Below are 27402 nucleotides of genomic sequence, written 5' to 3' on the forward strand. Positions count from 1 at the left end.
CTTCGGGTTGTTGAGAGGAAGGTCATGGGACATCCGTTTTGTTGTCTTCGATCAAGGCAGAGGCACTGTGGCCCTGGAACCCAGAGTGGTGGCAGTTTTCTGATCTACGCATCTCGGCGGAGGCAACGTGGCCTTGGAGCCAGGAACCGAAACAGAGACTTCCCGAACCTTCATCCTCCTGGTCGTAGAAGCTCCTGTGGCGGACCGATCCTCCTAGTACATTCTGGGAGACATGCCTGGAAGTTCTGCCTACATCTGGGAGGCAGAAATGAGGCAGAAGGCACATGTTGTCTCTCTGTACGAGTGGGCAGACACATGTCAGGCTAGTGGGCAGACGCTAGTCGGCAGATGACCACAGAGGCTTCTGCAGAAGCCTCTGGACATTCTCTTACAACTGTGGGACCTACAGGCAACTGGGGAGTTACAGGCAATAAGTCTCATCCTGGGAGGGGCTCTGGAAAACACATACATCACCCCATTTGATTTTCACAACAACCCTGTGAAGAAGAGGCTGTTCATAATCCCACTTTATTGAGTAAGTAGAGGTTAAATAATCGCCCTAGGTCACAAGTCTATGTGACTGCAAAGCTCATGTTCGCCATTCCCTACCCTTGACATCCTGCCCTGGACACCTCCATCCTTCATTTGCAAATCGGAGGGACCAGAAGGTACAGGAAAGGGTAGAGTGGGCAGGAAGGGCAGAGAGATCTCCCGGAGCCAGGCTGTGGTCAAAGCACAAACTACCCTTGGAATGTCAGAAAGTGTTTTCAGAGGGGCGCCTGGGTGGCTGTCAGTTAGGCGTCCGACTTCGGCTCAGGTCATGATCTCACGGTCCGTGAGCTTGAGCCCCGCGTCGGGCTCTGTGCTGATGGCTCAGAGCCTGGAGCCTGCTTCAGATTCTGTGTCTCCCCCTCTCTCTGCCCCTCCCCCACTCATGCTCTGCCTCTCTCTCTCTCTCTCTCTGTCAAAAATAAATAAACTTTTTTTTTTTTAAGTGTTTTTGGAAAGTCCTTCCTAGCCTGAGGTACGTTCTTCTACGGCACTTTCTTCATTGGAAAAATCCAGTGCTTTGAGGATGGAACTGAACATGTGGGAACAGCCAATGGCCACTCGGTGTCACATCGGAGGGTAAGGAAGCAGATAAAGCTAGGGGAACACCATCAGAGGTCAGAGCCAGCCCTGCTCACACAGAGACGGGCCCCAGAGGGCAGTCAACACTGTGAGGACTATGGCAGCTCCAATGGAGGAGCCTAGCGGATGCGTTCCAAAGGCACTCATTAGCTGTGCAACCTTGGGGAAGTCACTTTGCCCCTCTGGACTCGGCTTTCTCATCAGCCGTCTGCCTGAGAGGCAGAACGCTACAGTGGTTAGCATCACTGGCTTTCAGGTCAGACAACTGAGCCCCCGGCTCTACCACTACTTGTGTGGTTTCTTGGCACCTGTTTCCACATCCGTTAAGTGAGGATAAGAGCACCTATGGAACAGGGTCACTGGGACAATTAAATGAATTGGCATAGGAAAAGGATTTTGAGCTGCACTAGGCAGATAGTAAGCACTCAATAAACGTTAGCTGTTGTTTTTCTTACCTTAGAGAGAAGCGTGAGGACGAAAGCAGACAGTATGGGTGTAAGGTCTCACGTAGCCTTTGCCTTAGAAGATCAGCCTGGAAAGTGGTGGAATTCTGGTTATCTAACACTGCATTTAAAAAACCATTCCAAAACGTCATGGCTTAAAATGACAACGATCAGTTACTTTGCTCACAATTCTGCAATTTGGGCAGGGCTCAGCAAGGTTGGCTCATCTCTGCTCCACACAGCCTCAGCTGGGGAGGGGCAGTGGGGGGGCTGGCGGATTCACCTCCAAGATGGCTCACTCCTGCGGGCACCCAGTTGGTGCTAGCTGATGGCTAAGGGTTCCACGGGGCTATAGACCAATGGTCTATATTATCTCTATGGGCGCTTCTCCATAGGGCTGCTTGGGCTTCCTCACAGCATGGCAGCTGGGTTCTAAGAGCAAGTGTTCCAAGAGACGGAATGGGGAGCTTCCAGCCTCTAAAGGTGTTGGCCTGAAAATGGGCACAACTTCACTTCTCCTGTGTTCTATTAGTCAAGCACTCCCTGAGCCTGCCCCGTCTCAAGGGGAGGAAGATAGACTCCTCCTCTTGAATGGAAAGAATGTCGAAGAATTTGCAGCCATCTTTCATCTACTACAGAGAGTTTGTGTTTTCATTCCAGGGACTGGCCTCGGGTCCACAAACACAGACGTACGTGGTAAGCTCTTCTTCCCCACACCACACCCCAACCGAGAAGTGGATGATCAAAGGGGGACAGAGGGAACCCCTCCAGACTGGGTAAGTCCGATCTGTTGTTCCAGATTCAGGGCGAGAGAGTCCCGCATCTCCCAAGATCCCTGGGTCAAGCACCCGCTGTTCATCCCCAGGGTCCCTGCTTCCCCCTCCCCGGAGCCGGTCAGGGAACCCATGGTTGCCTTCAGGGCCGTAAGTCAGAATGGTGAGGCGCACAGGCTGCAGAGCCTTTGGGTAGCTTCTTAAGCTCCCTCAGCCTTAAGTATCTCATCCAGAAAATGGGTATGATATGCCGTACATCACAAAGTCAATCTGAGGATTAGCTGAGGACCCAGCAGGCTCTTTTTTTTTTTTTTAATATGGCATATTTTTCACTTCAGAAACAGATTTCTTCTTTCTGTCCAGCTCCCCACCCTACTAGGTTGTGGTGAGTAGGCAGGAGTCAGAAGACTTTAAATAACCAGTTAAAAGTAGGCCTTCCTAAGATAGAAAAGGCGTATAGATATGAAATGCAGATATAGATATATAGGATAGTACAGAGAGAGAGTGTGATGTCAACCCTATGAAAAGATAGAAGGCAGAGGAAATTTACCAAAACGGTAACCGTGGTTGACTCTGGAGGATGAGACCATAGGTGATTTGTTTCCAACTTCTCCTTTATAACTTTTCTTGTGGGCCTCCCCGTATCTTACCAGTTTATGCGTTACTTTTGTAATAAAGACATACACATAAAATGAATAAATAGATGATAGCACCCTTCCCACGTACCCCCCCCACACACACACACACACATCCTCCCACACAAAACTTGTCTTTATGTAGAGCAGGCTTTGCACAGGATGATGCTATCAGACCTTTGGGCCAACAATGCTTCCTTGAGCTGAAGTAAACCACGCATCACAGGACACTTAGCCTCCCTGCCCCTCGCCCACATAAGTGCCAGTAAAGCTGCCCCCTGTCGACTAAGAACGCCTCGCGTTATGCAGGGAAAAACGTTCTTATGTTTCAGAAATGCGTTTGGGGTGAAATGTCAGGATGTTTGCAATTTACTTTAAACAACTTCAAAAAGTAGGTAAAACAATTGTGGGGAGAAAAACACAACAATCGAGAAATCTAGATGATGGATATATGTGCGTTTGTTGAATTACTCTTACTTTCCTGCTTGGAAATTTTCATAATCAAGGGGCACCCGGGTGGCTCGGTCAGTGAAGCCTCGGACTCGTGGTTTCGGCTCAGGTCATGACCACACTGGTTTGTGAGTTCGAGCCCCGAGCAGGACTCTGCACTGACAACACAGAGTCTGCTTGGGATTTCCTCTCTCCCTCTCTCTCTGCCCCTCCCCTGCTCTCTCACGGGCGTGCTCTCTTTCTCTTTCCCTCTCTCTCAGAATAAATAATTTTTTTGAAAAAAAGAAAATTTTCATCATCAACAAGTGGGAGGAAACACTCCACCTACTTCCAAATGCCCCTGACCGGTGTGGTACCGCCCCTTGTTGAAAAACCTAGGACTTCATTTTACATCAGCCTCTTCTTCAATGTTGTGTCGAGTTACAAATTGAAAACCCCTACAGCGATGCTCTTTTGGTCTTCAAATGTTTCCTCTTTGATGATATCTAGATGTAGGAGAATTGTCCTCATGGCGACAGGAAGAAGTGGCTCTTATCCTGTCCTTTGGGGCCCTGCTGGCTCCATGAGGGGCCTCTCGCCCTGCCTGGTCAGTGGCGTCCTGATGGCATGAGCTGAAACTCGTGATCTGTTCCCACTGGCATGGATTCAATGTCTCCACCTCTCTCCTGGGCACCTGAGCGGCTCAGAGTCTCAGCCTGCCACCTGGCCCCTCTTCAGGCTCACTATTTTTCATGCTTCTTCCCCACTCCTCCCTGGGGGCACCGAGGGGACCTCTGGGTCTCTCTCCCGTGCTGTGCATACCCTGAGATGATTCCTAACACAGGCGACAAACCAGGATGGCAGTAACAGGGGAGCCCCACCATCCACCCATACCTGACTTGTACAGATTTCATGCACACGCTCCTTTCAATCACAAACCCTTCCCGACTATCTACTCTGCGCCAGGCACGATGCTAAGGGTCTGGGCCCCTCACCCCACTATATATACACACCAGGGGTCTGCTGATACATGAAAAGGCAAACGGATCATGCAGCAGCCATCCTAGTGAATATCAAGCAGCTGTTACAAAGAATAAAATGAACTGATATGTACCGATAAGGAAAGATATCCAAGAAACGTCGTTCAAAGAAAAGGCAAGTTTTAACATAATAGGTGGGGTAGGCTATGAGCCCTTTTCCACGAAAAAAAAAAATATCTAATAATGAGAACTGAAAGCAAGACAATTTTCTGTCCCTGCATTAAATACTACTGCGACCAAGTCATAATTTAGCTGCTTGCTCTAGGAAGTACCTGTTCTCGGAAGATAAGACAGAACCAACAAAACGCTTTACTTATCGAAACAAAAGTTGCTCATCTGGACTCCTCCAAGTCCCTTGCCTCCCTGGGCCCACCCGTCCAAATCTCTGAGGTCATAAATTTTGCCCAGTCTTTTAACCAGTCACCTGCCTTATATGACCCACCTTAAAACACCTTAATAAAACTGATTGTTTTATACACCTTCCTCTTTGAGCTGGTTAATATCATTGTTCCCATTTTACAGATGAAGAAAGTGAGAATTAGAATTTGAACAACCTGCCCGATACTACGCAGGGAAAAAGTGGCAGGAAAGAACTCACGAAGCCTGACTCCAGAGCCTGAGAGTTTAACCCCCTAACGTGACCTCTGTTCTACCTAGTATGACTGCCTAACAAGTTACTCAAACTCCCAGTGGCTTAAAAACTTCTTTTATCTTGCTTACGATTCTTCAGTTTTGGCAGGGCTTGGGAGAGATGCATCCCTCTGCTTCATGCAGTGTCGGCTGGAAGCTGGAATTATCTGGAAGCGCATTCTTTCACTTATCTGGCAATTAATGCTGACTATCAGCCGGGACCTCAGCTGGGCAATGAGCCACGACATTTGCATGAGGCCTCTTCATGTGACCACGGCTTTTCTGCATAATGTGATGGCTGGGTTCCCAGAGTGAGCATCCCAGGAAGCAGAGATCTCCAGGTAAAGCCATATTGCCTTTTATAACCTAGCCTTGGAAGTCACGTAGCATTACTTCTGCCATATTCTCTCTGTCAAGGTAATCACAGAGCCCTCTCCAGATTCTAGGGGAAGGGAAATAGATTCACCTAGCGATAGGGAGTGGCAGGGTCTGCAAGAGCATATGGGACCAGAAATATTGATGTGGTCATTTTTGGAAACACAGTCTTCCGCAGACCCACATATTCAATGTGCATGGGGGTGAGACCTGAGATATTATGTCACAAGTTGTTGGCTATGGTTATTTCGGAGCTAATAGGGCACTTTAAAAAATTTCCTATGATGTTTGGATTTTCATGACAGGTGTGTAAAACACTATGACAACATATTTTTCAAAGACTGGTGTCCAATCTCAAGAGGTTTACGCTGAAGGTGAGCATACGGAACATTACCTGTTTCTTCTCCCGTATCCGTTTTCTGCCTTTTGTTTCTCTGCTTTGTGCCCCAAGAGGGTGCCCTCTACACACTGTATCACCTGGATTCCTTTGCCCTCTGTTCTGGTTGGTTGATCCAATGGAAGGGCCAATGGGAGCTGAAGTCGGAGGGTGAGGGGAGAAGGGAGGGGGTATTTACTCTCCCCTCCCCATCTACCCATGGTTCTCATGATGGCTTTGTTCCCTTATAGCCCAGAATATCTGTTGGGCAGCTCCTCTTCCATAGCTACAGATCCCACTGGGTTCCAGCAACCTTTCTTTTGTCTCCATTCTTCAGAGATAATGGCTTGCCTCTGTGGCTAATCCCTGGGCCGCTTCATCATCCCTTATGGGTTTCCTTAATCCCTCCAGTCCTCTATAATCATCTCTTTATTCATCTCTCCTCAGTTAAGCCCTTTAAGTGCGCCCTCTGTTCCCTACCAAGCCTCTGACTGATTCAGTAAGGCACTGATGGAGATATACACGCAAACAATGACATTACAGTGTCCCGACTGCTTTGAAAGGTGTATATAGGAAAAGAATATCTAGGTTTAAAAAATTTTTTTTCAATGTTTATTTATTTTTGAGAGAGAGAGAGAGAGAGAGAGAGAGAGAGCATGAGCAGGTGAGAGGCACAGAGAGAGGGAGACACAGAATCCCAGGCAGACTCCAGGCTCCGAGCTGTCAGCACAGAGCCCAAAGTGGGGCTTGAACTCACGAACTGAGTGAGTTCTGAGCCACCCTGGCGCCCCCAAAATCTCTAGGTTTAAAATTTTTTTAATGGTTTTTTTTTTTTTTTTTTTTTTTTTGAGGGGGGAAGGGGCGGAGAGAGAGGGAGACACAGAATCCAAAGCAGGCTCCAGGCTCCAAGCTGTCAGCACAGAGCCCGACGCGGGGCTCGAACTTGTCCACCGCGAGGTCATGACATGAGCCGAAGTCGGATGCTTAACTGACTGAGCCACCCAGGTGCCCCCAAAATATCTCGGTTTTAAATGGAAGAATCAGAGAAGCCTTCCTAAAGAAAATGATACTTAAACTGAAACAAAGAAAGATGAGTCCGTGTTGGCCAGTTTGTGAAACAGAGAAGAACTTTCCAGCCTCGCGAGGCTTCCATGGATAAGGAGACTGGCCACCAGAGGTTAGGTGACTTACTCGTGGCCACACAGGGAATAGCACTGACTCAAGCCTTCTGCTTAATCCATCACACTACAGGACAAGTTTATATTAGTTATATTAGTTGAGATGTTTGGGGCTGCAAATAGCCAGGGGAAAAAAAAATTACTTAAGCAGCAAGGAAAATATTTGTATAATACATTTATATAATCTTGTTATATAACAACAAGAAGACTAAGGCAAGGTAACTCCGGGGTTGATTAAATAAAATCAGATGTTCAACAAAGTCATCCACAAGATCTCAATAGAGAACTAAACCATGGATTGGAAGACTGAATATTGTTAAGTCAATCCTGCTTAAATTGATTTATAGAGTTAATACAATCATAATCAAATTCCCACGAAGTTTATGTGCGGAAATCATCAAGCTAATTCTACAATTTATATGAAAACAAAAAGGAGCAGCTTAGACTATCTTGAAGAAAAACATACACTACCAGATATCAATACTTAACATCAAGTTATAGTAGGGGCGCCTGGATGGTTCAGTCGGTTAAGCGTCCAGCTTTGGCTCAGGTCATGATCCCGCAGCTCGTGAGTTTGAGCCCCACGTTGGGCTCTTTGTTGTCAGTGCAGAGCCTGCTTTGAATCTTCCGTCTCCCTCTCTCTCTGCCCCACCCCCACCCCCTGCTCGCACACACGCGTGCGCACGGTATCTCCACCAAAAATAAACATTAAAAAATGATAAATTAGTTTTAAAAAACATCAAGCCATAGTAATTAAGTCGGTGTGGTATTGGCACAAGGATAAACAAATAGACCAGTGGAACAGAATTGAGAGTCCAAAAATAGAACCAAACATGTATGTTCATTTGATTTGATTGAAATCGGACATCCATATGGAAAATAATCTGTATGGGGGGAAAAATGAATCTTTACCTCACACCATATACATAACAAGGAATGTGATGTGGATCACAGACCTAAATGTAAAAGTCAGAAAGAATCAGGCTTCTCACGGAAAATATTAAAAATAGAAACTATTAAAAAATACTTTCGGGGCGCCTGGGTGGCTCAGTTGGTTAAGCGGCCGACTTCGGCTCAGGTCATGATCTCACAGTCCGTGAGTTCGAGCCCCGCGTCGGGCTCTGCGCTGACAGCTCAGAGCCTGGAGCCTGTTTCAGATTCTGTGTCTCCCTCTCTCTGACCCTCCCCCATTCATGCTCGGTCTCTCTCTGTCTCAAAAATAAATAAACGTTAAAAAAATTAAAAAAAAATACTTTCATGAACTAAGGGTAAACAAATATCTCTGAAACTGAGCATATGCACACACAAAAAACCACTATCCTGATTTGGACTTCATTAAATGTAAGAATGTACATTCATCAAAAGACATTATAAAGGAAGGGAAGAGGCAGTCTACAGACCGGGAGAAGAGATTTGCATTTCACGTATCTGACAAAGAACTTCCACCCAAAACATAAATGAACACCTACAAGTCAATAAGTAAAAGACAAAACAACTCACTTTTAGGAAGGGAAAGAGACTTGAACAGGCACCTCTTAGAAGGGGAAATGACCAAAGGCACTTGAAAAGCTCATCAAAGAAATTCAAACTAAAACTATAAGGTACCACTACTCCCCCCACTGGCAACATCAAGTGTTGAGGAGCTTCTAGAACAACTGAGAATCTCACACACCTCTGGTGGGAGTATAGGTTGGTTAAACCTCTTTGGAAACTGTCAGTATCTACTAACTAAATAAAGTGTTATTTATCTTATCACTTAGCGGTTTCACTCCTAGGTATACATACAAGAGAAATGGGGACACCCATCCACCAAAGATGGGCACATAGAATGTTTACCGCACCTTTTTCCCCCATTAATAGCCAAAAACTAGAAATAGCTAAAATGTCCATCCGCAGAAAATGGATAAACAAAACTATGGTACCATTGGAACACTAGACAGTGATTTTTTTTCTAAAGATAAACTACGGATGTACATAAAAACATAAATGGATGTCAAAGAAAACATGCTGGGCAAAAGAAGCCAAACACAAAATAGTATGTACTGTGTGAATCCATTTATATGAACTTCAGTTAAAATAATTGAATAATTTATGGAGCTAGGAATCAGAACAGTGGGTGTTGGATATTGCCCAGCAAGGAGCATGACAGAACCCTCCGGAGTGCTGGAAATGTTCTGCATCTTGATCCAGCGGTGGTTACTTGTATACGTACATAAAAATTTGCCAAGCTGTACGTTTAAGGCTTATGCACTGTATTGTATGGGAATTACACTTCCGGTTTAAAAACGCCCTACCAAGGGTTTTCACTCTGCCATCCTCTGGGCGTGGACTTTGTCCCCATATGATCAATCACAAGATTGTGGCTCCAATGTCAAGGCATCACACAGAGTCAAGAATATGGCTGAGGGAAGAGGAGACCCTCTTTTTTTTTTTTTTTTTTGGTCTCTTTGGAAAGTAAAGAAACATTTCCCAGAAACACACACCATGCCCTCAGCAGGTGCCTCCTCACATCTTATTGGTCACTATTGGATCACATGCCCTGGCTTCACCCAATCACTGGCAAGGAGACTGTCCTGATCAGAGTTTACCTTCCTCCCGGTCACAGGGAAAAAGAGGAACCCTCAGTGGGTTAGTGACAAATTCTAAGCTCATAGCAATCGATTCTTGAACAGGGAACTTCCTCGCCCCACAGAAGTTACCTCACAGGGATAAAGCAGCATTTCAGCCCTTACAACTTCTTGTTTCGTCTTCTTTTAATCGTTTCCCCCCAAGACGTATATATCCTCATTGGTAGTCTGTGTAAGTGATTAGTTCGTTGTAAAAGTTCAACGAGTAAGTGAAAACCAGCTGTAATTAATTCTCCCCGACCCCACACCGTGATAATCGCTAGTACAAGTTTGGTCCATGCTCTTCCAGACATTTTTTTTTTCACGTATATGTCATTTTACAAATTTATATGATTTTTTGAACCTAAAGAAACGGGAGCCCACCGTATTTGTCAAACGCTATCGTCCATCAACGCAACAAACGCTTTCCATCATTTTCTCTGCAACAGGCCTGATTATTCTTCAGGTGTCCAGTGGCCAAGTGCTTCAGGGAAAATAGTCCCTTCCCTGGTCCCAGGAGATGAATTATTAGCGCGAAAGAATGGTTCTGATCCCTGCCGCCCACCATAAATACTTAGGGGATTAAAAGATACGTGTGAAGCCTTGGTCCCACCCCCAGAGAGATACCCGCAGACTGGGTTTGCTGTGGACTCGGGCACCCAGACCTCGCAGGGATTGCTAATAGTCACTTCGGGTTGAGATCTGCTGGTCTCAACTTTTGGTGACATGCCCATTCCCCCGTGGGCGTTGATTGGCTGAAGAATGAGGCACACGGCCCAGTTCTCGCCAGGTCCAATCAGGGGAAACTGATGGATGTTCTGGGAAAGTTTCCTTAGTCTCAGAGAAAGGCATCCTAAGGTCTTCTCTGCCTCTATACATTGCCATTCGTGGCACGACGGTAGTCACCCGGGGACCAGGATGGGGAGTAGACTCAGAGGACGAGCCAATGGTCTGGAGGTGGCAAAGTGGAAACGTGTTGCCAAATCTGAACTTCTTGAGTGAGATAATAAGACTTCCTTCAAGTTTTTCAGCACTTTTTGAGTCACATACAGCCAAAAGCTTCTTCCTGACAAGCGTAACCGTTCTTTATAACCTGCTTTTCAACTTAGTTGGCTTTTGGTTTTGAGTTTTATTACAGTTGTGCATTTGTTGCTGGTTTGCTCCCAGGCCCCCATTCTGGTTGCTGAGGAAGATCCACTGCCAGAGGCGAGGACTGGAAGCTGGCGAGGCAGTTGAGAGGCTCCAGCCTGGAACCTGAAAAGTAGCTACTCTCCCCAGGTTTGGGAGTAGCTGGGGGGGGCAAAGTGGGGAGATGCTTGAAGGGGGGTTGGCTGAGCTCAGCTTCAGCAGCGAGGGGTCCAGGGGCTGTGCCAGATGTGGTCAATCAGGGTCAGGAGCCCCTGCAAGGATCAGCAGGTCAGCAGATCCCAAGCCCTGGGGGCAGAACGGGTAGAACGGGAACGGGGGACCAGGGAACCCATGGAGGTTGGAATTGGCCATCAGGCAGCAGGGTCCCCTACCCAGCCCTGGCATATCCCACTTCATTTCACTAACCAGGTCCTAAAACACAGATGGCCTTAATAAAAATACCGAAAGGGAACCTAATCCCATTATATTAAATAGGAAAAATTAAACACACATTAATTCAAAACCCTCAACCAATTTCCTGAAATTTTACTGAGGTAAAAACTCAGTAAAATGTATGCATGCATGTATGTGTTTTCTGGATATACATATACACATATGCATATATATACATATACATATAGATGTTTTTTTAAACCATCCTGTTAGGAGCTGGACAGTCTGGGTCGCTTGGTTGAGTTTTCAACACTTGTACGTGAGTGTCTCATCTATCTGTTTTATTTGGAATATTACATATGAAACTTTTTTCTCCCAAATAATTTTGTTTCAAATGTCCTAATGAATTTGAGGATCTAAATATAAATGTTTTCCTGGGGCGCCTGAGTGGCTCAGTCGGTTAGGCGTCCAACTTAGGCTCAGGTCATGATCTCGCGGTTTGTGAGTTCGAGACCCGCGTCGGGCTCCGTGCCGACAGCTAGGAGCCTGGAGCCTGCTTCGGATTCTGTGTCTCCCTCTCCCTCTGTCCCTCCCCTGCTCACGCTCTGTCTCTCTCTGTCTCTCAATAATAAATAAACATGAAAAAAATTCAAATATAAATGTTCTCCTACATAAATATTTGCCCCCCAAAAGCATTGTTACCGACAGACACATCCATGCTATCAATCACAGTCATTCTAGTGGGAGAACATTCCACAGGACACGCCTGAATACTGTGGAGGCTCGTCCTTACAGCTGACCCCATCTTTGGCAACAGTCCCACAGTAAACATGCCATTGTGGGTGCCATAATTGACGGGAACTGTCCTCTCTTGTCGCACATTTAGAATGTTTCCCATTTTTCACAACTGTAAACAAAGCTGCATGAAAGCGTCTTTGTACAAACCTCCTTACCCACTTGTCCAATTACCTCCTGGAGATCAATTAAATCCTTGAAATGAAATTGCTGGGCCGAAGGTGCTGCACATTTAAAATTTTTGATACACGCCGCCAAATCGCCCTCCAAGAAAGGTTGCACCAACTCCGTCGCTGGAACAATGAACATGCATCACTGGCCCACCTCGCCGGAGAGGAGAACGGGTGGCTTTGTTAACACAGCCTTTGGAAGCGGAGAGCTTCGTCATTCAGGTACCAATTACATTTGGAAATGAGATGAGCATGTGGAATCTCCCCCACTCATCTCTCTGGGAGTTTCAAGGCTCCGCTCCCGGGCAGATGAAACAGTGAAACAAAACCGTTGAGAGGAAGTCAGTGTGGAGCCAGGACGTTTACCCTGATGAGTGTTTTCATTTAGGACTGACTTCCAGGGCTTGCTTCGCTCTGACTGGAAGGAGCAGCCACAGCACACTCTGTCCCCAGTTGTTCTCCGCTGGTGACGCTTCCTTCCTAAACCAGGCACACTGAGCCCATCAGCCGGCTTCTTAAAAGCCAATCGAGGGGCGCCCGGGTGGCTCAGTCAGTTAAGCATCCGACTTCGGCTCAGGTCATGATCTCACAGTTCATGGGTTCACGCCCTGCACCCGGGTCTGAGCTGACAGTGCGGAGCCTGCTTGGGATTCTCGGTCTCTCCCTCTCTCTCCCCTTCCCTCTCTCCCTCTCTCTCTGCCGCTCCGTCACTCACTCTCTCTCTCAAAATAAAAAAATCAAGCAAATCACGATGCCCCACCCGAAACATGTTCTGGAGAATGATGCCCGACCTACCCACACAATTGCAGCCCTTCACTGCATGATAATAATGATAACATCAACCACAGCATAAAAGTTAGCACTTACACTACAGGGCGTTACTGTTTAATGGGTTTCAGTTGGGATGATAAGAAAGTTCTGGAGACGGGATGGTTGGTGATGGTTGGTGATGGTGCATGGTACAATGTGCATGTACCTAATGCCTCTGACTTGGACACTACAGGATGGTTAAAACGATAAATTTTATGTTATGTATATTTTACTACAATGGAAAAAAAATGTAAAAAAAAAAAAAAAAAATCCCGACTTCCCGTTTCCAGTCCAGCACCCAAGACACTTGGAAGTCGTTATTCTGTCCCGACAGCAAGGACAAAGCTAAACAAACCGAAAAATCAACAATTCTTCTTAAATCTGTAAGAGACATGAGGTCCCAGGGCACACTCCTCCCCCCAAATTGCACAGACAGGCAGATCCAGAGAATCACAACTTGCCGAAGCAGAAACTTCTACGGGAACCAGTGCCAGGGTAGGAAAACCTGAGCGATAATCGACAACTTGCAGCGGGTGTGAATAAGACTGAGAGATAAAACCTCCAGGGGCACCCAGTCACGGGGAGCCCCGAGACTTTTTACAAGTTTTTCCTCCAGCAGCTTGACCAGGTTCTCAGGGTGAATATTGGAATTTCAGTGACTATGGAAGGAAAATCCCGTCAAGCCTCTGCCAGGGCAAGTAGGAAATACACCAAAGCACTCTGTTCTTCCTCCCAATGCCCGCCCTCAGGAGAAACCATTTCTTCCAGAGCTTTACCTACTGGGTTTTATCAGAGCCTAACTGACCCAGGGGAAGGAAATATCCAGCTCCAGCAACTGTCTAGCCATCGTGTCCCCTCTCTGGGAGGGAAAAACTGAGAAATGCTTGTCAAGTCCACAGCCCAGAGACACAGACTCATTTACAAGACTGAGACCTCATCACGGGACAATAGCATGCTGGCCCTCCTTACGCTTTATCACCACATCACTAAAGGTCTATTTACCGGGGTTTCTTTTATCCAGTAGGGCTTTCAAAACAAACAAACAAATCACAAGGCATACTAAAAGGCAAAAACACAGTTCAAAGAGACAGAGAAAACATGAGAACCAGACTCAGATAGCAGGATGTTGAAGTGATCAGACTGGGAATTTAACATAACTATGATTAAAAAATAAGTAAAATAAAACATGATTAATATACTAAAGGCGCTCATGGAAAAAGTAAACATCATGCAAGAACAGATGGGCAATATAAGCAGAGACGTAGACATTCTAACAAAGAACAGAAACAGAAAGGTTACAGTTTAAAAACCCTGTAACAGAAAGGAAGTCTGCCTCCCTTCAAGACACATAACACGAGGGGTTATGTGAACAACTATAGCATAGGGGTTCAGATGCGGGGTGGCCCCCAGATAATAATTCTATTCAACACATCATGTGGATTAGGGCTGGACCAACTCAGACACTTCACACTCTTCTCCTGGTAGATATTAGTATCTGGTGTTGAACCAGAGGGGTCAGGTGTTGCCCTGACCTCACCTGCCCTTTACCAAGTTCAGGTTCAAGTTCACAGTATTCAGAAGAGCCTCAGTAAACCCAGCCCTAGCAGGTAACCTAAGGACAGAGGCAAAAAGAGTTTTAGGGATTGCCCTGTCTTCCCTTTTTTCTTTTTCCAGTCAGCTCACTCTGCCTTCTGCTGAGCTTTGAAGTGTAATTCAAAGGCCTGAGCTGATCTACTCCCAAGCACCTGCCCAGCCCAGCTCTCTGCCCAATTAACAAGCACTTTATCCTGAGACTGGGCAGATGGGTGCTGCTGGGATGTTATTACTCGGTTCTCCAGCCAGCCTGGGCTTCTGCATCCAGAGGCAGCAGATGTATTCCTCTAAAGGAGGTGAGGAAGGCGTACAGAGGCCCAGGGAAGCACCAAGGGGTCACCCAACCCAGACAGGAGGTTGGGGGTCAGGGAAGACTTCCTGGAAACCCGGTATTTCAGATGAGTCTGGAAGGAGGGGCGGGAATTAACCCTATTGACAAGGAACAGATGCTCCCCAAAGTGTCTGTGTATGCAGAGCCTGGAGGTGTGAGAAGGCAAAATAAATACACTTAGGAAACAAGCCCAGGGTGAGAGCTTAGAAATCCAGTCGGTAAGTGGCTCATCTCTTCTCGCACCTCAGACTCCCCCGCCGCCGGAGAACCTGATGCGTTCTAGCCCCGTTGTGAGCTCAAATATACACGGACGCAGAAACTGGCACCCAGCGGCAGCAGGGATCCCAGGTTCAGGATCCGTTCCTTAGGTCAACCCCGGTCTGTAGCAGTTACCCAAACAGCCCCCAGAGAAGGCCAGCGTGGCAACTGCAGCAACCCCCTGCCTCTGCAACATTGTTTTCTTTCCTCTCTCTCGTCCAGCGGACACTTAGTGACTAATAATCTTTATTTCAAAGGGAGGCAAGGAAAAGCCAACTCAAAGCTTCCCGAGCTTGGAGGCGGTTTGACAACTGATGTGTTTCGCTGTAGGGCAAACGAGTGCCCAGCCAGACTTGGCGAGGAGGCCCAAATGTCATGATTGCAGGTCTTTTCTTTGGGGCAGTTGGGTTTCTTCACAAAAGGAAGCTCCAAGCCACTGCTTGGGGCAAGGGAGCCGCAGGGGGTGTTGCTTAATGAGCCTCAACGCAAATATTCTGAAGCCCTTTTTTAGGCAACCCCTGTGTCTAAATTCAGCACCCCCCTCTCTTCCCATATGCTGGGACTGTGGTCCCGAAATCTGGAACCTCTCTGGTTAAAGTCCTCCAGAGACTAAACCCCTGGTATCCTCCGAGGAGAGAAGCACCTGACGACATGGGTTCCAAGTGCCCCACGACAAAGAATTTCAGTCCGTCCTCTTCGTTTTTGGCAACCCGATTTCCCTCCACTTCCTGCAGTACTTGGTTCTCTGGCAATTCTAGAGCCTTCCAGGATTCCAGGGTGAATCGGCTGTTCCTTTACATGTGTTCCTCCTTCGGCAGAATGGTTGACCCTCCTCCACTCTTCCAAATCTTTTGCCATCCACCAGCCCGGTTACTGTCTTCCTATTGTGTTTCAAGCTTAGAGGTGTCTCCTGATCTCATCAAAGACGTAGAGGGTGTTTGCTTATTCTTCTTATCGTCTGAAGTGGAGCTGATGAGCGGAGAACAAGAGAGAAAGAAAACCCGGCCACCCTTGAATATACTTAACGCTACTGACCTGCACACTCACAAATGGTAAACAGACGGTGCACGCACTGTCATGTGGTTTTCACTGCCACGAAAAGCAAAACAAAACTGAGCCACCTTCAAACCCGAAGTCTCCCCGCTGAGTTTTCTATGGATTCTGAAAACCAAACACAACAAGCCATCTCCTTGAAACCCTATTTACCTGCTGCACGTGGATATTTTGATTCCTTCTACACAATCGATGGAGACAGTTACTGGGGATACCCACAGCAGTGGTCCTCAAAGTGTGGTCCCCAGGCCAGCAGCCCTGGCGTTACCTGGAAGCTTGCCAGAAGTGCACATTCCCAGGTCCTACCCCAGAACTACTGACTCAGAAGTTCTGCAATGTGTGTTTTGAGGCCCTCCATGACTAAATATTGCCTATCAGCTTTGTGACAGCTGACACATAAAGTTTGAGAACCACTCACTTCAGCAAAGGGGGGCGTGCGGGAAAGAATGAAAGCAAGTACAGGCTGGGGCGCCTGGGTGGCTCAGTCGGTTAAGTGCCTGACTCTTGATTTCGGCTCAGGTCATGATCTCACGGCTCGGGGGTTCCAGTCCCGTGTGGGACTCTGTGTCAGGCATGGAGTCTGTTTAAGATTCTCTCTCCCTCTCTCTCTGCGTCTTCCCCCACTTGTGCTCACGCTCCCTCTCAAAAACTAACAATAATAATAAGTAAAAAGGGAATTAAAGAATAAAAGAGAAATCAAGTATAGGCTGAACATCAAAGGAAGGGTCTAACTTCATAACACGGATAAAATGTAAAGGAAATCATGAACTAGGAAGAGAAAGTAAGTCACTGAGTGCCTCCCATGTGTCACATACCGTGCTTTCCAGTTTCCATACTTTTTTTTTTTAAGTTTCTTTTATTTATTTTTGAGACAGAGAGAGACAGAGCAAGAACGGGAGAGGGGCAGAGAGAGAGGGAGACACAGAATCGGAAGCAGGCTCCAGGCACTGAGCCATCAGCCCAGAGCCCGACGCGGGGCTCGAACTCACGGACCGCGAGATCGTGACCTGAGCCGAAGTCGGCCGCTCAACCGACTGAGCCACCCAGGCGCCCCATCCAGTTTCCATACTTATTTAATCCTTACAGTTTCCTTGAAAAGAAGGGATTATTCACCCCATTTTACAGGTAAGAAAACTGAGGCTTAGGAAAAGTAAGTAACTTAGCTAAGAAGGATTTCAACCAAGGTCTGCCTGACTCCATTGGCCCTTCTCTCTGTTTTCCTCAACACCGAGAATATTGCTGGCTACGGAAGACAGAAATGAAAACAAGGTTTCTCCTCTGCTTGGTAAAATCCTATTCACCCTCCAAAGCAGAACCAAATTTCACCTCCTCTGGGAAGTCTTTAAGAACTGCCTCGCTGGGGCACCTGGGTAGCTCAGTGGGCTAAGCATCCAACTTCGGCTCAGGACATGATGTCGTGGTTCGTGAGTACGAGCCTGGCATCCGGCTCTCTGCTGTTAGTGTGGACCCAGCTTTGGTACTCTCCTCTCTCTCTACCTGCCTCTCTCTCTGTACCACCTCCCTCCTGCTCACACTTTCATTCCCCCTCTCTCTCTCTCTCAAAAATAAACATAATCACTAAAAGAAAAAAAAAAAGAAAAAAAAGACTAACTGCCTTGCTCAAAGTTAACCTTCCTGTAGCATTTCGCACATACCTATCTTGAGTACCTCATATGCCTTATTATCGAAGTTCTGAAATCTTTGGTCCCAGGATCCCTTAGAATTTATTGATTCAGAGGCAAATGAATCTCGAACTAACCCCCACAGTTTGTACAAAAATTTTTCATCAAAAAAGGATTAGATGTAAAATGTAACACTTTTAGGGAAAAAAACACACCTTTTCAGAAAAAAAAACTTACAAAAATCTTTGTGACCTAGGGCTGGGTGAAAAGTTCTTAGAAAAAGCATGAGTCATCAAAATGATAATAATAATACATCGGACCATGCAAAATGAAAACCTTCTGCTCCGTGAAAGGCCCTATAAAGAGGACAAAAGCACGGGGAGAAAATATGTGCAAACCACATACATAAAGAACTCTCTGCACCCAAGAGTGAGCACAGACAATCTGATTAGAAAATGGGCAGCAAACATGAACAGACACTGCACTGAAAAGGATATACAGATGGCAAGTAAGCACATAAGAATATTTTCAACATCATTAGCCATCAGGAAATGCCAATTCAGATCGCAATGAGATTATCACTACACAACTATCACAGTGGCCAAGATAAAGCACAGTGATAACACCAAATGCTGGTGGAGATGGGGAGAAACTAGATCCCTCATAAATTGCTGGTAGGAATGTCAAACGGTACAGCCACTCAGCAAAAAAAAAAAAAAAAAAGTATGGTGACTTCGTACAAAACGAAACGTGCTTACTATACTACCCAGCAATTGTATTGGGGGGCATTTACCCCAGAGAAGTAAAAGCTTCTGTTCACTCGAAAACCTGTACATGAATGTTCATGGCAACTTTATCTGCAACAGCCAGAAGTCAGAAACCATCCAAATGTCCTTCCAGAAGGGGAACGAGGCAAAACCATCATGTATCCATGGCATCGAGCACTCGCCATAGTACAAGGGGGCACCGTTGATATTCACAACCCCTCAGCTGGATCTCAAGGGACTTATGCTGAGCGAAAACGCCAATCTCAAAAGGTTACACAATATATATTCCACTTACAGAACATCCTTGAAATAACAAGATTACAGAGAGGGAGACAGGGGTCAGGGAGGGGAGGGGGAAGGAGGGGACTGTGGGTCCAAGTAGGTAGTAGGGGAGACGCCTGTGACGGAATTGTTCTACATCTTGACTGTGGTTTGGGTCACACAAATCTCTGCATGGGATAAAGCGGCGTCGATTTAAGCGCACACAGTCGTAAAACTGATGCAATCCGGATCAGGAAGCTGGATTGTATCACTGCCGATCTTACACAGGATGTTAACCATTGGGAGAAACTGGGTGAAGAGCACCCAGGCTCTCTCTGTACTTTCTCACAACCCCACGTGAACCTCCCATGGTCTCAAAGTGAAAGTTTAAAAACATATATGGTCCGCAAAGGGATTTTGTTGACGTGAGCCATGTTAACTGGCATTTACTATATTAGACACTAAAATGGAGATTTTTCTTGTTGTTGTTTTTTTTTAATTTTTTAATGTTTATTTATTTTCGAGAGAGAAACAGTACGAGCGGGGGAGGGGCAGACAGCGAGGGAGACGCAGAATCAGAAGCGGGCTCCAGGCTCTGGGCGATCAGCACAGAGCCCGACGCGGGGCTCAAACCCACGAACCATGAGATCATGACCTGAGCCAAAGTCAGACGCTTAACCGACTGAGCCACCCAGGCGCCCCTAACTTATCTTCAAAACAGTAATAAGCCCATCTCGTGTTAATGTAGACAAACCACTTTTCATGAAACACAAGCATAGTTTTCGAAACATAGCGAGAAGAGTGACCTTGTTTTGCAAATTTACAAATTCTCTTTAATGTCTGCTTCACAGACAACTGATTCTCCTGTCTGCTTCTGCATTAAAATATGTTGTGATAACACACTTCATGCAGCCCTTGGAAAAGTCCATCTTACCCACATGAAAAATTGAGAGTGAAAAGGACATAGAGCATCTTAGTGTTATGGTGAAAATAGTTTGGGCCTCATGGACCCCCTTAAAGGGTCTCAGGGGCCCCCCAGGTATCCTGGGGCCACGCTTTGGAAATTCTTGTATTATCGCGATCATTCTTTGCCACATCCACACCGGTGCTTAGTGAGTGAGGACAGGGAGACTATCTCTGTCATCTTTGTATTACAAGCACCTTATACCATGCCTGGCAAAAAGATGATACCCAATAAATATTTGATGAACCACTGGAATATTAACAGCTTGTCAGCCCTTGGAGAGAGAGAGAGAGAGAGAGAGAGCAAGAGAGAACGAGCGAGATCACCAATCTGCTTGACAATATGTGCTTTAGACTTTTCAGTTCTGAGTCAGAATAAAGGTCAGACTGTTCTGGCAGAGCTCGGTCCCAAAGAACAAACATTGTTCTGAGAAACCAGGAGGCTCCTGGGGCATGAAACATGGGTTTGCAAGGACTGAGTGGCCTTTGGAGAAAGGTCTTGCTGTGTCACAACTTCTCACAAGTCTTGACCTTGAAGCCTTGCCACACCACCCAGAGTAAAACCTGGGGAGATGGGGGCTTTGTGGGTTGTGCCGAGACATAACGAATTCTCTTCTCCCGCTCTATTATCCTCCTACCCCTCAGTCCCTAGGTCATCCCCGGAGCACCCACTGGTGACCAGTCTGTCCACTTGGTCCACAGCCACCCATTCTAACCACCGCTCCAGGTTACAAGTTGGTTCTCATTTCTCATCCCAAGAGTTCGCCAGAGCATAGAGCAGGGAGCCTAGAAAGACGCAGAAGCGGACTTCGAGTCGCCACTGAGAAAGGCTCGTTAGAATCCACTCTGTGTCAGACACTGAGCCAGGCCTGTGGGCTCTTCCACCATGACCAGGCTCATGCCCCGCCCCCAGCAGGAAGTCCTGCTCTGGTGGGGAGATAGCTTGGCTCCATGTGAGGAGGCAACAGGGCTCTGAAGCGGAGACAGAAATCCTCTCTCCTAGGATCAGGGACAGGAGATACATTTGCTTTTGCCTTAAAAGGAAGGAGAGGGCTGTTGCCAGGCAGAGGAAGGGTCAGCACACCTAAAGGTGGTGTGTTAGGGAAGTTGTGTTGACACAGACCTCAAGGAACAGTGGGCTAAATAAAATGGAAGTTTCTTTCTTTCTTTTGTCACAGTCGGGGCTTAGATGGTCCAGGGCCCCCGATGGTGACCCCCACAGTATCAGGGGGCCAGGAACTCCAGCCAGTGGATTTCCAAGGGGAAGCGGAAGGGAAGACAAGTTCTTTCCTAATGAGGGCACGCGTAGGAAGTCGCTCAACTCCCGCTTCACCTCTGCTCACCTCCCGATGGGCCAGAGCACAGTTGCAAGGGAGGCTGGGAAATGCGATTGCAAAACGCCACCTCCCATTGCTCTATAGAGACCAGGGGACAACTGGAGGTCTCTGCCCCAGGCATAGAGGGGAGAAAGTGCAGGGAGGTTCAAGGAGCCAGTAGCTAGGTGTGTTTCGAAGTTGCAGGAAGGAAAAACGAGAGATGGGTTGGGGGCCTCCAGTGAAGAAGGGCCACTTCATTCTGGAAGTCGGTGAGGCCCAAACTTGAGCACACCCATCAGCATCACCAGACGGCCTGTTGAAGCCCAAATCCTGAGCCGCCCCCCTACCCCAGAGTGTCTGATTCAGCAAATCTGCCGGGGGGGGGGGGGGGGGCACAAATGCACATTGCTAATCACTTCCCCCGGTGCTACAGGAACTGAGAAATGTGGGGTCGCAGAAAGTTTTAAAGAGAAGAACGAGACGACAAGATCTGTTTTTCAGAAGGCTGTTTCTGTCCAGGGATAGAGAACGAGCTGTACTGGAGCCTCCCCAGAGCACTAGGACTTCTCACCCTCTTGTTCCTGTGTGTTCCTGAGAAATTTCACTCAAGAAAAACCGGGATGATAAAGAGCCTACAAAGCAGAGTTCACAGAACGCCAGTGCTCACGGGTCACTCCCTACTTCCTGGCAGGGCTGATTGCATCGGTACCAACCCGGACCGACCCGCTCTTGGCATTGAGTGCAGGAGCCTGGATTGGGGTGAGGGTAGGCAAGTGCCTTTCCTCCCTGGCCCTGGGTTTCTTCACCAATAATACTCATGAGGAGCATTTACCTATCTGGGGTGCCGATGACTGTCAGGTGGCACAGATCAAAAAGTTGGCCAATGTCCTGAGGCTGTGGGGACTCACAGACCCATGGCACCGTAGCTTGGAGAGTAAAATGGCATGCCCCCCGAAGGCAACTTGACAATCAAACCAGAATGTAAGATGTCCATGCCCTTTGATCCGAGAGCTACATTTCCAGCAAATAAGCCCATAGATATGCTCACGTTTATGTGCAAAAGACAGGTTGTTCAACACCCATTGTTTGTACTGGCCAGAGGCGGGAAACAACCTAGATGTCATCCAGAGAGGGCTGGTTAAATAAACCATGGTGCATTCACAAATGGAATAATGGACAGCCCTTCAAAATAATAAGTTAGGTCTATACAAGCCAGTTTACCTGTCAGAGATTGATGATGGTGATGATGATGATCATGGATAAATATATATAGGTATGTGTGTGTATCTCTCAATATATATGTATATTTCGTATATATATATATATACACATATGAGAGAAAGGGAGATACACGCACACCCACACACACACAGATACAGGAAGAGGTTATATGTAATATATATATATATATATATGAGAGAAAGGGAGATACACGCACTCATACATACAGATAAAGGAAGAGGCTATATGTAATATATATATACATATATATGTATATGAGAGAAAGGGAGATACGCGCACACACACACACACACAGATACAGGAAGAGGCTATATGTAATATATATATACACACACACACACACACACACACACATATATATATATGAGAGAAAGGGAGATACACACACGCACACACACACACAGATACAGGAAGAGGCTATATGTAATGTATATATATATATATATATATATATATATATATATACATAGAGAGAAAGGGAGATACATGCACATACGCACACACACACACACACAGATACAGGAAGAGGCTATATGTAATATATATATATACATATATATATATATGAGAGAAAGGGAGATACACGCACACATACACACACACACACACAGATATAGGAAGAGGCAAAATACTGCCATGACATCCTGCATTTAAAAAATATACACGTGTAAAGAAGAAAAGAGCACATCTATATACACACACACATATACATATATATATATGAGAGAAAGGGAGATACACACACGCACACACACACACACAGATACAGGAAGAGGCTATATGTAATATATATATATATGAGAGAAAGGGAGATACACACACACACATGTACACACATGTACACACACACAGATACAGGAAGAGGCTATATGTAATATATATATATATATATATATATATATATATATATATATATGAGAGAAAGGGAGATACACACACACAGATACAGGAAGAGGCAAAATACTGCCATGATATCCTGCATTTAAAAAATATAAATGTGTAAAGAAGAAAAGAGCACATCTATATACACACACACATATACATATATATATATATATATATATGCTTACCTATCTCTGGAAGGATTTGGAGAAACAGCTTGCCTGTTCAAGACAGGAATTGGAACGGAGGTCCAGGGTGAGAAAGAAACTTACTTTTCACTGCAACATTTTTTTGTCTGTTTTTTTTTTCAACCCTCGGTATGCATTATTTATTTAAATAAATAAACATACAAACAATGCCATATGCTTTACATACTTTATCGAACTGAATAACCTAGAAGGGAAGTACTCTTACTATTTCCAAGGCACAAGGACGTTCACTCATTTGGGGGAAGGATGGGGGTGGGGAGGCGGCGGAAGGAGCCTTGATCGGTAGGGTTTGCCAGTTCCCATGAGGTAACTTCTCCCACCGTGGCTAATTTCAAGCTGCCAATGGGACACCACCGAGCAGAGCTGGGAAGACACGCACATGATCAGCTCTAATGGGCCTGGCGGAACCAGTTCCAGCACACGTCTGTCGGGGATCTTGCCAAGGAAGGCACCCATGGCTTCCCGCTTCACACCTGAAAGGGCTGCTTTTCAAGAGCAAAACAAATGTAAGTAAAATACACCACTTCAGGACCTAAGGGCAGCTTCCGGGGATCTTTAGACATAGATGCTGGAGCATTTATTTGTAGTGTAAATAGCCTGGCTTGTTCTGCAACGGATTTGAAACAGACACCCCGAAATTAAAATTAAGCATCTGGGTTTTATAGTTGCAAATTGCTCTGCCATTCTCTTTATGAAATACTGCCACAGCCATACCAGCAGAAGGCAATAAAAGAATAATAAATTAATCAGTGTTAGCATTCTGTCAACACAGCCCCACAGACTTACCAGGGCCAGCAATCTACATTAGGAAGTTGGCGTAGAAACTTTCCCAGGGCTTTAATGGCAGAGGTGGTGGCGAGAGGACCAGACAGACTTGGATTTGCGTGGTGTCCTGGCTTTGTCGTCTGCTAGGCACCTTGAGTAAGTCACCTTACCTTCTGACTCCCAGTTTGCACATGGGCTACGTGAGGACAGTGGCATCACAGATTTGAGCAGACACGTTCACCACATTTAATAGATGAGGTTAACACGTGGTGTATACTTAGAGATGAGGCAGGGTGTTCCTCCCTAAAAAATCACCCCACAGCATAAAGTGAGAGCTGTCTTATATTTAGGATCTTATGAAGGCTCATAGAATGTTCCATGTTCCCTAGACTCTCAATTACTTGCTTTTAAACAACAAAGTATTCTTCCAGGAAGACCCATTTATAGAAGTCACCTGATGAAAGAAGTTTTAAAAAAAAAAAAAAAAAAGCAAACAGGGGCGCATGGGTGCCTCAGTCTGTTAAGTGACTTTGGCTCAGGTCACGATCTCACGGTCTGTGGGTTCAAGCCCAGGATCGTGCTCTGTGCTGACAGCTCAGAGCCTAGAGCCTGCTTTGGATTCTGTGTCTCCTTCTCTCTCTGCCCCTCCCCTCACTCACGCTCTGTCTCTCAAAAATGAATAAACATTAAAAAAAATTAAAAACAATTTTTGATACATTATACTGCGGTTGGCCTCATACCCCCTATAATGAAGCAAGCCTTATAAAATGACTTTGAAAGCAATAAATTAAATGTTAAGATGCTGTGATTGCAAACAGAAACCAATAGAACAAACAGAAAAACAATAGTGTCCTAAGATTAAGTGAGTCAGGACTTTGAGATTAAAATCTTTCGGCAAGAGAATCAATAAAGGCTCAAAAAAGTGCTGCATCACACACAATTTAAATAGGAGGGAAATTTATGCGATCCAGGAAGCAATCCAGGCGATTCAGAAACCATCCCCAGCAATAATAAAGATCCTGAAATATAAGACGCACAGAAAAAGATGGAATAAAATCATTTTGTAGCTGTAATCACCAAGGCGGGGTGTGGCACTGGCACAAAAACAGACACATAGACTGATGGAATAGAATAGAGACCCCAGAATTGGACCCACAAATGTATGGCCAACTAATCTTTGACAAAGCAGGAAAGAGGATCCAATGGAAAAAAGCCTCTTTAGCAAATGGTGCTGGGAGAACTGGACAGCAACATGTAGAATGAAACTAGACCACTTTCTTATACCATACACAAAAATAACCTCAAAATGGATGGGAGACCTAAATGTGAGACAGGAAACCATCAAAACCCAAGAGGAGAAAACAGGAAACAACCTCTTTGACCTCAGCCCCAGCAATTTCTTGCTCAACACGTCTCCAAAGGCAAGGGAATTAAAAGCAAAAATGAACTATTGGGACCTCATCAAGATAAAAAGCTTCTACACTGCAAAGGAAACAATCAACAAAACTAAAAGGCAATTGATGGAATGGGAGAAGATATTTGCAAATGACATATCAGATAAAGCGTTAGTATCCAAAATCAATAAAGAATTTATCAAACTCAACACCCGAAAAACAAATAATCCAGTGAAGAAATGGCCAAAAGACATGAATAGACACTTCTCCAAAGAAGACATCCAGGTGGCCAGCAGACACATGAAAAGATGCTCAACGTCACCCCTCATCAGGGAAATACAAATCAAAACACACTGAGATACCACCTCACACTTGTCAGAATGGCTAAAGTTAACAACTCAGGAAACAACAGATGCTGGGGAGGATGTGGAGAAATGGGAACCCTCCTGCACTGTTGGTGGGAATGCAAACTGGTGCAGCCGCTCCGGAAAACAGTATGGAGGTTCCTCAAAAAATTAAAAATAGATCTACCCTATGATCCAGCAGTAGCACTGCTAGGAATTTACCCAAGGGATACAGGAGTGCTGATGCATAGGGGCACATGTACCCGAGTGTTTATAGCAGCGCTTTCAACAATAACCAAATTATGGAAAGAGCCTAAATGTCCATCAACTAACGAATGGATAAAGAAGTTGTGGTTTATATATACAACAGAATACTAGTTGGCAATGAGAAAGAATGAAATCTGGCCATTTACAGCAATGTGGATGGAACTGGAGGGTCTATGCTAAGTGAAAGAAACCGGGCAGAGAAAGATAGATATCATATGTTTTCACTCATATGTGGAATTTGAGAAACCTAACAGAAGACCATGGGGGAAGGGAAGGGGAAAAAATAATTACAAACGGAGAGAGAGGGAGGCAAGCCATAAGATACTCTTAAATACAGAGAACAAACTGAGCGTTGATGGGGGCATAGGGGAGAGGGGAAAATGGGTGATGGGCATTGAGGAGGGCACTTATTGGGATGAGCACTGGGTGTTGCCTGTAAGTGATGAATGATTCACTTTGGGGGGAACTAGCCCCAAAATCAAGAGCACACTGTATACACTGTATGTTAGCCAACTTGAGAGTAAATTATATTAAAAAAAATCATTTTGGGGGCGCCTGGGTGGCTCAGTTGGTTAAGTGTCTGACTTCGGCTCAGGTCATGATCTCACGATCCGTGAGTTCAAGCCCCACGTCAGGTTCTGTTCTGACAGCTCAGAGCCTGGAGCCCGTTTCAGATTCTGTGTCTCCCTCTCTCTCTGCCCCTCCCCTGTTCATGCTTTGTCTGTCTTTCTCTGTCTCAAAAATAAATAAACGTTTAAAAAAAATTTTTTTTTTTAAAAATCATTGTGTAAAATGTGAGAGTGGAAAAAAACCCAGTACATCTCAATTAACATATTATTTCTTAATATATATTTAAATATTATTTAAATAATATATTAATAAACTTGAAAGTACGTGCATACCTAAAATAATAAATTAAATATTGCACATGGACATTTGATTATTTCATCTACGGCCTTAAGAATTTATGTATTCAAGGAGCACCTGGGTGGTTCAGTGGGGTTATTTAGCGTCCGGCTCCTGATTTCAGCTCAGGTCATGAGCTCGCAGTTCGTGGGATCAAGCCCCGTGTTAGGCTCTGTGCTGACAGCACAGAGCCTGCTTGGAATTGTCTCTCTCCCTCCCTTTCTGCCCCTCCCCCACCATGCCCACGTGCACACTCGCTCTCTCTCTCTCTCAAAATAAATAAATAAACTTAAAAAAAAGGAATTTGTATATTCAAG

At 45.7% G+C, this 27402-nt stretch overlaps 1 long non-coding RNA gene across 1 annotated transcript in view; it reads right to left on the reverse strand.

Annotated features, from left to right (window-relative positions):
• Positions 1-27402, reverse strand: part of LOC122215733 — a 61464-nt gene that overhangs the window by 23206 nt on the left and 10856 nt on the right. The window contains exon 3 of the long non-coding RNA XR_006200519.1: positions 1587-1663. This is a non-coding gene — a long non-coding RNA (uncharacterized LOC122215733). The remainder of the gene's footprint in view (positions 1-1586; positions 1664-27402) is intronic.

The sequence above is a fragment of the Panthera leo genome, chromosome A3 (genome assembly GCF_018350215.1).
Source record: "Panthera leo isolate Ple1 chromosome A3, P.leo_Ple1_pat1.1, whole genome shotgun sequence".
NCBI classification, from domain to species: domain Eukaryota; kingdom Metazoa; phylum Chordata; class Mammalia; order Carnivora; family Felidae; genus Panthera; species Panthera leo.